Consider the following 16,332-nt stretch of genomic DNA (forward strand, 5'->3'; position numbering starts at 1 on the left):
CAGCATGGCATGGGAAAAAAACCTGAATATATGCTAGATATCGAACCATCAGAACCCCACCTCACACTCCCCACACACCCACCCACAGCAGAACAAAAAACCCCAGAATGTCAGGAGAAAACATAAATTGTCTGGCTGCATGGTGGGGGGGAACAAAATGTCACCCTGCTTTTGTCTCAGGGAAGGAAAAAAATTAATGCAGCAGCTCAGGCAAAACAGATGGGAACTTGTGGAACCCCTGGCATTGGTCTCCTCCTCACAGCAGATGAATTTTGGATGAATTTGTGGATTTTTGAATCCACAGCAGGTAGATTTTGGGGTCCTTTCTCTAGTTGCTTTTCCTGAGGTCTGGGGCCAGGCCGAGTGGTTGCCATGGCTCCCTGCAGGTCCCCACCAACCATCTCAGAGATTGTCTGATACTGGACCAAAATCAAGCTGAACACTTCAAGAAAAAGCAAAAGCTGGCTGAAGAATGCTGCAGTCTTTACAGGCCAGGAAAGAGGAAAAATGAAACTCCTTGCTTAAGCTCCCAAAAAACCAAGCCGGCTAAGCAACGAAGTACCCCCCGATCTGCACCACAGGGAGCACGCCCGGGAGCGAGACTTTGAACAAAGACCTTCAGGAGCCCCCAGAGCTCCTGCCCCTCCCCAGGACCCACCTTAACTGCACAGCAACCTTTTCTGGACGTAAAGCAGACATCAGGAATAGAACACCATAAAATCAGCCTAAGACTGGGCGAGTGGGTAAATGGGCTAAAGGGAGAACAGGCCTTACAAGAAAAGAACCACCAAACCCATTTCCCAGTGTCCTGGTTTCAGCCAGGACAGGACTAATTTTTTACAGTAGCTGGGCACAGTAGCTTGTAGTCCCAGCTACCGAGGAGGATGATCCCATAGGATCACTTGAGCCCAGGAATTCTAGTCTGCCATGCACTGTGAAGAGTGGGTGTTATTTCAAACCACCATGTCATTGCCAGGGGCAGGAGTAAGAAATTCTCGCTTCCCAGAAGGACAGGCCTTCTGTTCTGGAGCAAGCATAGTGGGAAGAGCCAGTCATGATTTGTCAGTCTTTCTGTGTAAATAGTTTCTTTGTCTTATACCTTTTGTTACTAATATTGTTGCTTTACTACCCCTTTTCTTGTATCACTGCTGTTGCCAGTAAAATATCTCAACCTGTGATTTTCACCTTTTTTGCCTTCAATTCTCAACTCCATCCCACTGGAATGGAAAGGGGGAGTGAGCAAATGGCATTTGTTTTGGGAGAATCTCAGTGGGGGCACTGAATTGAGCAGTATTATTCCTAAATACAACATAAAGGTATCAAGGCAAGAACGCCACAAATATTAAATGTTAATCTCACCTGAATTAAGCTTTTAATTCTGATCAAAAATACTGAAGTAAATTTTTTCGCATTTATGGTTCAGCATTTTCATACTTCTTAGTTCAGTTAACCTAGTTTGATTTTTCTTCAGAAATTGTGACAATAGAAATTCTGAGTCGTCCAATGCAAATCCTAGGGGTTTTAACCTATATGAATCATGAATATTTATTATGTATTAGACACCAATGAAACAAATATTTATCTGGAATGGAATTGTCTGAGCCTTTTGATCTACAGCTTGGACGCCTGTTCAGGTACCTGCCCGTAAACCAGTAACAACATTCCCAAAAGTCCCTGAATGCAGAAGACATGGTACCCAGGTATGCAAAAGGAATAGAGGCCTGCTGCCAAGAAGTTGATGACATTACCTACATGTCCCTGAAGAAAAAAAACCAACATTTACTGGAGAAAAGACTGAGAGCTAATGAAACAGTAGAAAGACTGCAGAGACAATGAAAGAGAAAAAACTATTGTGTAAGTCAAAATAAAGGCATAAAAATTACTTACACTAAATAAAAAGAAATAGAATTTATTTACCCTCAAATGAAGTGTTTACAGTAAAATTTCCACGTTATTCAAGTAAACGTTCAGCTCCCAAATTAATTCTGGTATCATAAACGGCCACTTAACAGTGTACAAGGGAATAAGGGAGAATGTCTTCAAAAGTGATAGCTCACTTGATGTACTTGGTATCTATGTACCACTAGAAAATTCCCCAAAACACATGAAACTCCAAGAGAACTAGTCTTTCCATCTGTAGAAGCCACTTGTATGAAATATGTCTCCTCCCTTCTGCACTGAGATGCTCTTAAAATACTTTGCATCCTGAAATCTACTACAAATTTGGGTATGTCCTTTAACGTTTTCCCACTGACATTAACCACAAGTGAAGAAAACTGAACGTTGTTTCAGTGTTGTAAACTTCACTTTTTACCACATTTCACTGAAGTATTTAAGGCATTATTTTTTTCCTGAATCATTTGGGAAGAAAATCTATTATACTCTAAGAATAATATTTCTAAAGGGATGGAAAAGTATCATAATTACACAATACCCAGGTTATTTTGAAAATTCTAAGTTAATATAAAACAGCAATAACAAATAATTAAAATACATTAAGTGTATAAAGTAAAAAGGAAAATAGGTTTTAAATACTTTTGAGAAATTTAAAGCCTAAAGTTCCATTAATGTAATTTACAGTAGCAAATGGTTGTACTTTTCATGACTCAATTCATTTAAATGAGAATATCTAGGGAAATTTCCTATCCAATTTTACCAACAAGAGCTCAAGCTCATCTCTATTAGCAGACACATTAGTAGCCACGGTGGGTAAGGCTGGAACGAAATTGTCTTTAAGGTCTCTTCCAACCCAAACCATTCTATGACTATATGAATGGCAGCAGTCATTTATACTTTTTCTACTAGAGAACATCAACAGAAACAATGTGTAAAGTATGGCACCAACATCTTCAATGACTGCATTCATTAAACCCCTGCAGCTAAACCAAAGAAGCTGAGAACTTTTGTCAATAAGGTGTAAGAAAGCAGGTTAACGCAGTTCTTGACCCAGCATGGCTGGCCAGTAAACCCCTACCATGAGAGAAGGCCCAGAGGAGATGGCCACGAGCAATGTACCCATGAAACTCAAGAGAATAGCCCAGGTTATGACTGACCAAGCTACTGCAAAGAGAGCTAATTATCTCAGCACAGGGGACACAGGATGGTGTTATGTTTTAGGTAAGAGCTGAGCAGATCAATTAAATATGTCACAGCTGAGTAGATAACTGGTGGAATAATGCTTCTTCCCCAGTTCATTAGGAGTGTGTGGAAGCCTGAATTAGCCAGACCAGTAGGGGGGAAAAGGTGGGGCTGGGGGTGAATATGTAGAGGTGAAAATATACAAAGTATAAAAACTGAGCAACTAACTAAAGATTTCAATGATGGGTTTGAGCTGGCCTCAACATACATACTAAAAAGAAAATTAGAAGCAAGGCAAGTGGGAGAAATAGCTGATTATTGTTTACAATTTCTTTTATTTTGTTATGGTTGTGATGGGTTTTGTTTTTTAGTTTTTGGGTTTTTTACAACACTATTCTCTTGGATCTATTAAGATGTCTTATCATTAGAACTGTGCTGACTTTTTTTGGCATGAACAGTTCTAGGGAGTCTTTGTGATTATCCAGAATAATTTCACAAAAAACAAGTAAAACATCCAAAGTTTTCTAAGCTAATTTTTAACTTTCTTACCTTCAATGGTACCTGGTCTCTTTGGTTTCCTGTATCAATTAAATAAATTATCCCACCTCCTCTAAGAAAGCAGAACTGATTTTTTGCATGATATCACCATCCTGCTAGCTGCTAGTCTCTCCTTCTTTGCCTCATTTGTCTTTCAAGTAGACAAATGAATAAGCTACTGCTCATATTTACAAAGCAGTTAGTACAAATGAGAATTTGATATTTCAGACACTTCAAAATTTATGTAGAAAATAAGCATAATTTTCTAGTCACAATTAATTATTCTAATCCTTACACTGAAGACTCTGTGAAATCTGTGAAAAAATAAATATTCCCATGAAATTGTCCACAGAAAAAGATGGGCAAAACAAAAAGAAAAAAAAGAAACTCCTAACTTTCCAGGATTTTTTAGAATGGACAGATAGATGCAATTCCTAGAAAGCTCAGTGCTCAGATTAATAAAGTATTACTATTTTAGCATTGTAAATATAGCACTACGACAGCTGATGCACCCCTCACACAGCACAAAGGTATGTGAATAATTCTTCAAACACATAACATCTCTTCCCAGATCTCCTGGGTAACCCAAAAAGTGCAGGAGCAAAAATCTGTCTCATGAATACACACTTCATTGTCCATACATGTCACTGACTACAGTAAGAGCCCAGAGCATCTCACTGAGAAAGTTCAGGCCAATTTTGAGAAAATGGGTCTTCTGATCTGCTGGGGAAGTAGCAACCCAGGAAAGGATTTCTGTTGGCTCAGAAATTTATCACCCAATGCAGCAATGTGAAGTGCTTGGTATCTTTCAGGTAGAAGAGCAGCAACCAAGATGAAGCACCTACACCTGGCTCCAATATTCACAGCAGCACAGAATGGTTTAGGTTGGAAGGGACCTTAGACATCATCAAGTTTCAAGCTCCCTCCCATGGACAGGGACATTTTTCACCAGATTTTTGCACTAGATCACAGGAACCACCTTCAGCCAGGGATAGAACACTTCCAGGCATGGGGCGTCCACAGCTTCTCTTTGCAACTCTTTCCAATGCCTCAGCACCCTGAAAGTGAAGGGTTTTTTTCCCAATATCTAATGTGAACCTACTATCTTTCATTTTGAATTCTTTCTCGTGTCCTGTCACTACGTGCTCTTGTAGAATCTCTCCATCTTTCATGCAAGTTCCCTTGAGGGGCTGGAAGGCTGCAATAAGGTCCTCTCAAAGTCTTGTCTGTTCCAGCCTGAGCAGTCCCAACTCTCTCAGCCTTTCCTCGTAGGAGAGTTGCTTCATCCCTCTGATCAACTTGGTGGCCTCCTCAGTTCAATGGGCCAATGTCCTTTGTCTGCTGGGGACCCCAGAGCTGGATGGAGCACTCCAGGTGGGATCCCACCAAGCAGAGCAGAGGGCAGAAGCCCCTCGCTCGCCCTGCTTGCCCACACTGCTTTGGAGGTAGCCCAGGACACGTTTGGCTTTCCGGGCTGCCGGTGCACACGGCTGGGTCACGTCCAGCCTCTCATCCACCACCACCCCCAAGTCCATCTCAGACTCCTGAAAATTAAACACTTCCAGGGGAGAACTTTGAACACAGAAGTGAGCAAAATAGTTAAATAATCTTAGCCCATATAATTTTTTTTCTTTTTTTGCATCTCAGAGGTAATGATAATACAATACATATATTATATATATATATGGAATAATATTTAGAAATATATGGATCACAGAAAACATAGTGCTATTCTTTGTAAGAGATGATATGTTAATGAACATATTTTCTTAATGAGCCCTTTTCTGCTAATAAATATGCAAGAAATAGTACAATTTAGTACGGGAAAGCTTACTAAAATCTATAAATGTTACACACAACTAGAGCTGAATAATTCATTAACTGTTTAACAAATTTCCTAAAACAGAAATGTAAATTACTGTTTCACAGGTCTAATTCTAATTTTTTGTTTTGTAAAAGGATTCCTTTTTTCCTCACACAATTTGAAAGTTTAATTGCAAAGTGATCAACATGGAGCTTTGCTAATTAAATCAGTTGAAGGATATTTAGGCTGATACCACGCTAGGTGCTCAAATTATGAAAATGTTCCATTGTATTATGTATAACACATTGTAGCAGCCAAAACAGCTGCTAATAAAGCCCAGGGTAAGGAAGCAAAAAGGGCTTTTGTACAATATCCACAGATATTTAATTCAGCACAAGGTAAGATGCTCAGGGTCCAAGGGCCACTCATGGGCAGAGTCCAGGTTTCTGTGTCCCCAGAGGTAGGGGCTGAACAGTGGCATGGGGCAGTACAAAGATCAGGGCCAGTGGGGGAATAGGGAGTGAGAGGCTGAGGGACACAGGAACAAGGGAAGGAGCCAACAGGGTCGAACAGAACAGGGAATCTTTTGAGGGAAGCTTCTTGTGTCAATCTAACCCAGGGAATGCCCCTCAGGGCCCCCACAACATGTGAGAGAGAATCTAAGAGCCAGTTAACTTGAATTGCCAGATAATGGAGGAGAAAAATTAATCTTTACAGTACTGCATGTGGTAGATACACAGTTCTACAAACTGTACCTTTAGCATCTTCTGAACAATTAGAAGGGCTTTTAATAATGTTGTTTTCATTTCGAAATGAAAAAATAAAATACCCCTCACTAGTATTTTACTTACATGACCAAGGATATGCACCTGTTCCTGTTGACAGATAGCTAGTAAGAAATCTTAGAAAAATGCATTTAAGTTTAGAAACTTTGACTACATGGCTTTAATAAAATTGGTGGTAAGCTATCTAAATTAAACTTTATCTCTAAATTATTATCTAAGCATTACCATCTAGATGGTGGTACTCAGTTAATGTAAAGTGTGGAATTTTCGTCTACTCAATTGCAAGTTCATTCAGCCTTCAGTTTCTTGGTACTGTTAATCGCCGCATCATTCTGCTTTCAAAGTTATCAAAAAGAAGAATTATCAAGTCAATTAATAGTATAGGTCTAGAGATTGTACTTTGAAATCTCCACTGGAACTCCAAAACCCAGGAAAGAAAAAGTGCTTTACCAGTACAGACTATGAAGCCCTTTACCACGATTAAGCAGAGCCACCAGAGCAGTTGATGAAAACCCTACCACCTGAAAACCACCACAGCTACAAAGGCCAGCAGTGTAAAAACTGTGGCCAACAGTCCAGATCTGGCTCCAGACCAAAGCCACATGTGCTCAGATGCACAGGGGTAAGTGCAAGGCTCTGCCAGCATCAGTCACAGCACTGCTGCACACAGAGATCCAGCCTGTGAACAAAGGAGCCTGTACAGAGAGGTGACACAACATACTGAACAGTTCTTGAAAGTTTTTTGTCTCTCAGTCCAGATAAAATACATCACAGCACACAACACTAGAAATATATTTGGAATTAGTTTGCCAGGTCCATATACAGACCTTAATGTCAGACTGGTTAACTTAGCAAATGAAAGACAACACCCAGGAGCATCTTTTCCTTTCTTTTATCCCTGTATTAATGCAGACTGTTACCAGCTGATCTCCTCTCCTTTTTCATGTCAACACCAGTGAGCATGTATAATCATCCACAGAGACAGAGAGAGAGAGAGGAGCAGGGTTTGGATAAAATTGTAGTAAGATCGTTCCTTGATATTCCCCGTAACTCATGCAAAAGGAAATGTATGTCTGCTAACAACAGAAGCATGACACTGTTTTCCTATACGGTTAAGTGCTGACTGCTCATGAAATTGCTGACACCAAAGAGCAGAACTCCTTCTATTTAAGTAATTTCAGTCATTATACCTGTCCTTTTACTCGAGAAATCAACCTGTCCTGTCATCAAAGAAAAAAAATAGACCAGATAAAATGAAGTCAGTCAGTTTAGAGTATATGAAAAATGCTCCAATTTTGTAAATTACAATCCTTGGTCTCCTCACTTTCCTTCCAAATGACTGAAAGAAAAATAGAAGCAAAGGCTAATGGTAAATATTAGTATGGATACTAATACCATACAATTAAGAGTAAAAAATATTTAAGAATCTGTATCAGAAATGGGTTCAGATATAGATACAATATTTTCCAAGATATGTCTCATGATTAAAATCAAAATACATTGATGTGTTAAACTTCAGAGTTCATGCTTTGTGAAACTTTAATACCAAGGAATGAACTGCTGCTTGCCCAGTTTTCAGGTTTAGAAACACTTACAGCTATTATCCTGGTTGACTGATTTACCTTGCAATAATTATTATTGTTACTATGCACTGGACTAGACTAAAGCCCTTCTTACTAATGAAAATATCTTCCAACCAGATCAGTCCTTCATTTCTTTCAAAGTAAACTAAATCAACGTAAGATAAATTTTAACTGCTCATGAAACTTTTCTCCTACATCACCTGTATCTGACACTAAAAAAATACTAGGATTTTGTAGGCTTTTTGAAAACTTAAGATGGTGGTGAATCCAGCTTTCAAGTGGACTAGGCATTGGGAAAATGTTAACAAGCTTGGAAAACATCCCAAAGCTTCCTCTCCATTTCATACCACCCACAGGAAAATTGTATCATACATCACAGATGGCTAATAGAGGATGCTAAGCCATTTCTGTAAGAAGAGGTGCTCAAACATAACTTGAAATTAAAGAAGTTGGATCTTTGGAAGAGATCCAGCATTTACAGAGCGTTTGTTCACAAGTTCTAATTTTCTTATTCTGTAAGCTGTGTTTCACACCTGGCATATCCAGAAATAAGAAAAACCATTATAATTTACAGAAGTGATTAAAACATTGTTGGATTTCACCTAGAAAATTATGTTTTTCAGAGACTAATAAACATTCACAAAAAACCAGAGCTGATGCTTTTTTCAAATTTGGTATTACATATGCTAAAACTGCTACTATGCCTATATGTCATATCTATATATATATAACATATATAAGGTAAGTTATTCTTCTGATGGAAATTTAGGAGAAATCTTCTCCCTTCAATAACTCTGCATTCTGAGCTCCTACCATGATCTACTCTTTTCATTCTTTACCTCTGCTTCTCAGAGCATCAGTCAAAACTTCCAAATTTATTGAAGCTTTCAGTGTTTCAGGATGCAAATGCCAACTTTTATTTGCATTAGCAAACAACTGCTGTTTTGGATAATCTCATTGACACTGCATCAATTCAGCAATACGATCTACTTATGCGGGGTTTTTTGAAGCTACCTATTATTGTCTTTCTCACGAAACACAAAAATCTTCTTAGTGCGGAATGGGTTTTGGTTTAACTACATTCAGCTGAACTTTTCAGTCACTTAAATGACAGGTAGCACAGACTTGGACTCTTCACTATCATGGTGTATTAGTTGTATATGTTATTTCCCTGTACTCTCATGCAAGAACACCAAGAACAAAGTGACCAAAGACTTTGCAGTCTTGGTGTGCTTGAGCAGAGGTTGACTAATGACACCCCATAAAAAGAGGCAATACACATCAAAGGGCATCTCAGAGTAAACAAGAACTTTCTGTCACTCACTGATAACTTTTTTGAAGGAATTTTGGTATGAATAATTTGACTCAGGCAGTATAGAGCATACACTAGAATGAACAGAACAAACCTCGAGTCTGAGAATAGTTTATAGCATAAATCTACATTATTGTACACCTGCAAAACTACATCAATTTTGTATAATGGTTACTGACTGATATTTTACTATTGTGGGAGAAAGCATTACCTGTAGTACTCAAACATTTACATCCTAGAAAAACAGGGGTCAAACTTAATCAGGACAAATCCATGAAGAAGTCACAGGATTTTAAAAGCTACGTAAAGGCTATTCAACTTTGTTACTAATAAAGTTAACTACTTCCCACTAATACAATTGCATTAGTCTTACTTACCAGTAAGTTTGAATTTAAAACAAGCACTCCAAACCAACAACAACAACAAAAATCCTTGCAAACCACAGCCATGAGAAAACCCTGAGAACCCTAAAAAAGAACTTGAATTGTAAGCATCTGGAATGTTTCTAAATATCAAGTTCCATTTGCAGCTATTCTGTCTCTCTACCTCAACTATTGCTACTAGTGCTTATGAAAATCCTGTATGACAAGGATCAAGGTTTCCCAAGATGCTATACTAATACCTCAGAAAACAGCTACTTCACTGAGATCACGAGCAAAATAGAAGAAATTACATCAATGACACAGTTGTACCTACCTGAAAGCTGACATTCATATTAATAATCACTGAGATTTTATGTGAGATGGGAAAGTTGAGACAAATAAGAGGAACGGAGATAAAGACAATCTGGGCAAGCTTTCTGGAAGCACAGATTACCCATATTGTAGTAGAAGATATTCAGGTGGAATAAGATATAGTGTCTGAGCCAGCACAGCTCCTTGCTCAGTATTGTTTTCTCAGTTTAAGGTACTCAGAGAAACCCTCTACACTAGCAAAAAAATGGAATTTATACATTACACATCCAACTTCATATTTGAGAGAACACATTTCTGTATTAGGGTAAACTGTGCCCTTAAAAGCCTCAGTATCTACCCAGAAAGAGATTCTGTAGTCCAATTTTAGTGATACTTAAGTGCCTTTTGCACAGGAGATGGTTTGAGCTTTTATGGGTAGTGGCTATATAAGCTGGGGGCAATGGAGGTACTGATAACTGCTTTAGAGTCATCTCAAAACAGATTTTGAAATTTTGAGCATTTCTAAGAATGCTCTTTCTAAGCCTTGCTTTTATAGCCCTACCTACTGCACAGTTCTGTGAATCTATTCCCCTACAAAGATTAAAATATCAAATGAAAAATTAATGTGCAAGCATTATGAATAGGCTTCTATACTATATTCTTGTAGCTGTGATTTGTACTTGTAAAGCCATTCCTCTTGCTGCAAAATTTGTCTGATGTAAAATTTTCTTAAGAAAGGATGATTTTGATGTTCATTCTTTGTATACTTTTCAAGCTTCATCAACAAGTAGGGAGATTTAATCCATGGAACACAGAGCAGGTAATATCTAAGTGAGGTCCAGGTCTCAGAAAGGTAAATTACTTGTTGGCAGAATTACTTCATTACCATTTAGGGCTGGACATGCTTCAATTATCTCAGACCCAGGGGGAGGTTAACAAAGCTTGGGAAGAAGGACGTGCCACTGATAGTGGACACAAATAATTCAAAATTTACAGGCCAGAAGGACATTTGGCAGAACCACCGAGGAAAAAACTAATAAGGACAACTCAGCAATTGTGCTGAATCAGCTCTGGCTGGGTAAAAGGCAATTCTGGCAAAAAGATCACAACTACTGACCCAAGAAACCAATCAACTCAAAGCAGAAAGAGTATGCAGACTACTTAGCAAGAGAAGTGAGAGAAATATTGACCAATAGTAGAGAGAATATGAACTAACAAAAGAACTAGGTAACTTGTACCCAATGAACATTAATGCTTTTGTTTATTAAAATCTATAAACAGTGAAAAGTTTTGATAGTTCTTGTGCTGACTTTATGGATTTGCCACCCAGCCCTTCTTTCCATGCAGAACTGTAAATAAATCACATACCTCAACTCTATGTGTGGATTGGCCTATTGCACACCAGGTGAAAGTAACTATTTTGGGACAACACTTTCTCTGCTTCGTTGAATCTCTACTAGAAAAATTGAAAATGTTATTCTAGTGCTTCTTCACATGGTACTTCATGTCTATAATTGCAGGTACTAAATAAAGAGATGCAGATCCCTGTAGGTAAGGACAATTCCACTGAGATTTGTAAGAGCAAAAATGAGCAAAGGACCATTTTTTATTTCCTCTTTTATTTTACCAGACAAACCTCTTTCTCTTTTACTTAATTGCAGGTTCATGTTTATTAATCACACCACACAGACTTCTCATTCTAACTGATGAAATAGCAGATTATCTCTTCCTTGGAGAATGCCTGCCAAGGAATAACAGGTTTTAAAAACTAAACAGTATATAAAGCCAGTGCTGACTTCCTTAAATGAAAAAACCTCCTATTCGTATCAACTCATACAATTGATGTTTTTGTTTAAAGTTACATTTTGCTTCCACAGTTCTCATTTTGTCTGCTTTCCTAATTAGCACATCATTTGGGAACTTAGTTGATCATGCCAAATTCTAGCATTATTCATTCTTTCCTACAGAGCAGCATTGAATAGGCAGGCTGTATGGATTCCACTACTGTTTCCTTGACCATTTCAGGGATATTCACTTCCTTGTGTACTGGAGAGTCATTTGAATGCAGAGCACTGTCACTTCTCTATGTAGCATTGTTAGCACCAGGATGCAATTTTATTTATTAAAACAGAGTACAATTCCTGGAACCCCCAGGAGCCTCCATCAGAATGAAGACCAGAAAAAACATCTGACGTGTGCAATGCAGGCTGGGTTTTCTTTTTTGTGTTAGTAATAAGGAATTTCCTTATAGCTGCACAATCTTACTGTATATGTGATAAAAAGTTACAAGATATTTCTACTCCTCCATCTTCCTCCAGAAATAACTGTAATAGGGCTTCCTTTTCTTGTTCAATCATGACACAGGCCATCAATACCCAGTTCTCTTCCGACTACTTTTGCTCAACTAAATTTAAAGGTCTGCTTGCATTGGTAGGCAAGGATAAAAGCTGTGCAGATACTGCACAGACCTAAAATAATTCTGCTAAAAGGTCTGCTATTCTTGGATATTTTGAGTGCCTGTGCTGTACAGACTCACACAATCTGAAGGCCTTGGTCCCCAAAACAGGGACAGAGAGGCTTGCCAGCAATCATGTGAGCGTTGTTTACTTTGAAATCTCCACTGTTCATTAACTCACCCTCACAGAGGAATCAAAAGCTTGAGCACAAGAAATTCCACAAGTAGGGAGGACCTCATGGTATTTTCCTAATGTTTTCTTCCATCAGTACATCCCTCTCAGTTGCAACTTTCTATTGCCAGAAAACTTGCCAACATGTTGAAGACTCTCCTTATGGGCCAAGAAATATAATTACCAGTAAAATGAAGCATAGACATAAAGAGCTGGGAAACAGTACATTTATGTGCAATCAAAACCCATTTAGTAAACATGAAGAAATATACGTGATCCTCATTAACCTGCTTGATATGCTACAATCAGTTACTCAAGTACAGTTATGAAATCTGACATGCTCTGGGTTGCAAAAACACTTAGGTATAGAAAAGGGGCCTTTCCAAAAGATGAGGTATTTCAAACCACCAGCCAGACCATAATATTTTTAATACTGCACTTGAAAAATAAGTTTATATCTTAAAATTGACAAGGAAATTTAGCTGGCATCTCAAAATATTCCAAGCCAGAAAAACCCAGATTTTATTAATTCCTCTGCTTGAGTTTGATGGGATGTTTTGCCTTTGGGTTGGTTTTTGTGTGGTTTTGGTTTGTTTGTGGTATTTTTTCCCCCTCCTTCACAGTTTCTGAATGACAACTGCTTAAGCTGGTGTTTTAACTCAGACTAAAACACAAAATCCTGGCTATTTTCCAGACTCAAAACTGGATCCGGTTTTTAGATAAGCTGGTTGAATGCTTCTCTGTAGGGTACAGATCCATGACCAGTATGTTGCTCTAAGTATGTTGCTCCATCTAGCTTAAAATTATAATTTTTTAATTGCTCATTGAGAAGAAAAGGGAAAAAGCAAAAGAAAGTGTTTGTACATCAAGTAAATATATTTTCTGATTTGAGAGATACCAGAAAAAGTGATACTCAGCCATACATAAAATGGCCTGGTTGGAAGGAGCCTTAAAGGTCATCTAGTTCCAATCAACCTGCCATGGACAGGGACACATTTCACTAGAGCAGGTTGCTCAGAGTTCCATCCAACCTGGCCTTGAACACTTACAAACATATTCAGTATTACAATGGTAAAGTAACCATAGGTGGGTATCACTCAAACAGATTTCCACATTTCAGCAATCTTTTTTGGAGGGTAATTCACTTACACCTTAAAGCCTAAACACCAGTTTAAAATTACACTGCCAGAACACATAGCATGCTTTAGTTTATTTTTAAAAGCCATTTCAAGAAGCTCCAGGTCGAGTGACCCTATCTACTTAGATCAGAGCAAGTACAGGTAATTCTATGCATAGAATTAAATAATTGACAAATCTCTATTCTTCCAACATTTTTTTTTACTTCCTTACAAATACACGGTGATTAACCTGTCAAAATGAGCTTTCAAATTTCTTTTCTGTCATTCACATCTACAAACAGAAAGTAAAAAGTGAACCTTAACATTTACCTATACTCTAAGTTAAAATTTATAGGTACAAAATTTCCACCCCAAGAGCAACAGTCAAGGTAAAAAATGGATTTTGCATATTGATATTAATAAGACTTCTAATAAGCTTTAGCACCTTAACTACTGTGGGCTCCTCAGTACAAGGAAGACAAGGAGGTAGTGGAGAGGATCCAGCAGAGGTCACAAAGATGATGAGGGGTCTGGAGCATCTCTCCTATGAGGAGGCTGTGGGAGCTGGGCCTGTTTGAACAAGAGAACACTGGCAGGGCATCTCGTTAATGCATATAAATATCTCAAGGTCAGCTGCCAAGAGGATGGTGCCAGCCCTTGGCAGTGGTGTCCTGTGACAGGACATAAACTAAAACACACCAAGTTTCACCCCAACATGAGGAAGAACTTTATGCTGAAGGTAACAGAGCACTGGAACAGCCGCCCAGGGAAGTTTCCACCCTGAAAATGTTCAAAACCCACCTGGGTGCATTCCTGTGTCACCTGCACTAGGTGAGCCTGCCTTGCAGGGTGGGCTGGGCTAGATGATCTCCAGAGGTTCCTTCCAATCCTAAGAATTCTGTGATTAGCTGAGATCTCATAAAGTGAAGATTACTGAATACAACTTGACACTAAGCAAGAATTCAGCAATTAAAACATATTCAATGATTTCAGGTTTGAGGAGATTGGAGTTTTGTTTTTACTTTGCATTAAATCACTTTTCTAAGTATGAATATTCAGCAAATTACTGTGCTCTGCAGTACACATCCTCCATATTTTCAATCTTACGAAGAACTTACAGATTCATTTGTTGATTTCTTTTGTCAAAAATCTCAAGTGCACACTGAATTTTAAACACCACTTGCTTCCTGTTTTGAAATAGTAATCAAACAAAATATCCAAGGTGAATGCTCTAATTTAGTATTTCTCTGACCAATACAATTACATTTGTAATGATTAATAATGTAATGCAACATAATGATTTGTAACAATGTCATTTTGCTTAATAGTCTCATTAATAAATGAAAAAATCCATTGCAATATTGACTTTAGATAGTTGATGAATTTTTTCTCCCTGAAACTGTCAATGTCAGAACTTCTACCCTTTATATTTTTGTACTTCATGAAGAGTCATTGCCAAATATGCTACATAAATCTTATTCTTATATTTTCCAAATACTTTCTTGACACTGTAATATAGAATTTACACTGTTCAGGCAGAATATTGAAAGCAGTCTGTTCTCTCAACAGCACCAGCTGTGCAAGAAGTGACTTCTATTTTACTGTGGTCCTTTATAATAAACAGGTTTTGCTATGCTTAGCATTTTTTTAAGCATTGGAGGGGGATACATTCTTCATACAACACAGAAACTACCTAAAAATTCTTTAGCTAGCAGACCTGTGGAAGAAAGCTTGCAATGTGCATATTTCATGGGATGGTTTGGTGATATCCATTGAGTTTGACAGCAGGACTGTTCCATATTTAAAATATTTCTAACTGCTTCCCAGTGCATTTTCACAAATCAGTCCCAGAAACCTGAAGTGTTTTGTGCAGTAACACAAATTCTTGGCAATCACTTTTTACTGCTGAAAGGAATGCATGCTTCATCTAGTCAAAACCTAGGTTTTTACTCTTCTGCTGCCTGCCTTGGTGTTCTTCCTGGCTACTCTCTCTGCCTCTTGACCATGTTCACCAGTTCAGGATAGCTCCGAGATAAATTCCTGCAAACACACACCAACTATCACTTTTTTTGGGGGGGGCGGGGGGGAACTCAACACACTTCAGAGGTTACCACAATCAAATGTGTACTCAGTCCATTTTTACACATAGAACATTCAAGAATTGGATGTTGCCATGTAATTTGGATCTATCCTGTATTTCTATTAATGTAAATAGCATTGCACCAGCTGTTATAATTCGGTGTTTTGGAGACTTTGAGCAGAGTTTTTGGAGTTTTGAAGTTTTCATGAACACATCTACATAGAATATACATATATAATGTAAAAAAAATCCTCTATGGCTTTTAGTGCGTCCTTAAGGAAAACATGAAAAATTTGATTCCCTACTAACATTACTTATAAAAAGGTTCAACTTCACTTTTCATATTTCACCAAGATCATTTTGTGTTCCAAAACTGAATTTTTGAACAATTTCTGGAGTATAAAATAAGGTCTAACTTTTAGGATTCAATATAACAATATATAGCAATAATTCCAACAACTCAAAATACTATTTTTATGAAGGCCTTACATTAGTATGAAAAATATGATAGGCCTTAAACTGATTGCTGAGCTTTATGCAAGGTGGGTGACAATGCTTTCTTACTTCATTCTGTTTGAAGAGAACGAGTGACCATTCTGCTCAGGTGCATTAAGTTCTCAATTTTATTTCAATCCAAATGTATTCTAACACTGCAGGGAATGGATTCTGGACCTGAAACCACTATTTTTTTGCAATATAATACAGAGATTTCAGATTAACCCCAAACCAAAAAG

The 16,332-nt window shown here is 38.0% G+C and overlaps 1 protein-coding gene across 7 annotated transcripts in view; it reads right to left on the bottom strand.

The window, feature by feature from the left end:
- Window positions 1-16,332, bottom strand: part of LUZP2 (leucine zipper protein 2) — a 151,334-nt gene that overhangs the window by 111,494 nt on the left and 23,508 nt on the right. The gene's annotated exons all lie outside the window — the stretch shown is intronic.

This window comes from Passer domesticus, chromosome 6 (genome assembly GCF_036417665.1).
Source record: "Passer domesticus isolate bPasDom1 chromosome 6, bPasDom1.hap1, whole genome shotgun sequence".
NCBI lineage: Eukaryota > Metazoa > Chordata > Aves > Passeriformes > Passeridae > Passer > Passer domesticus.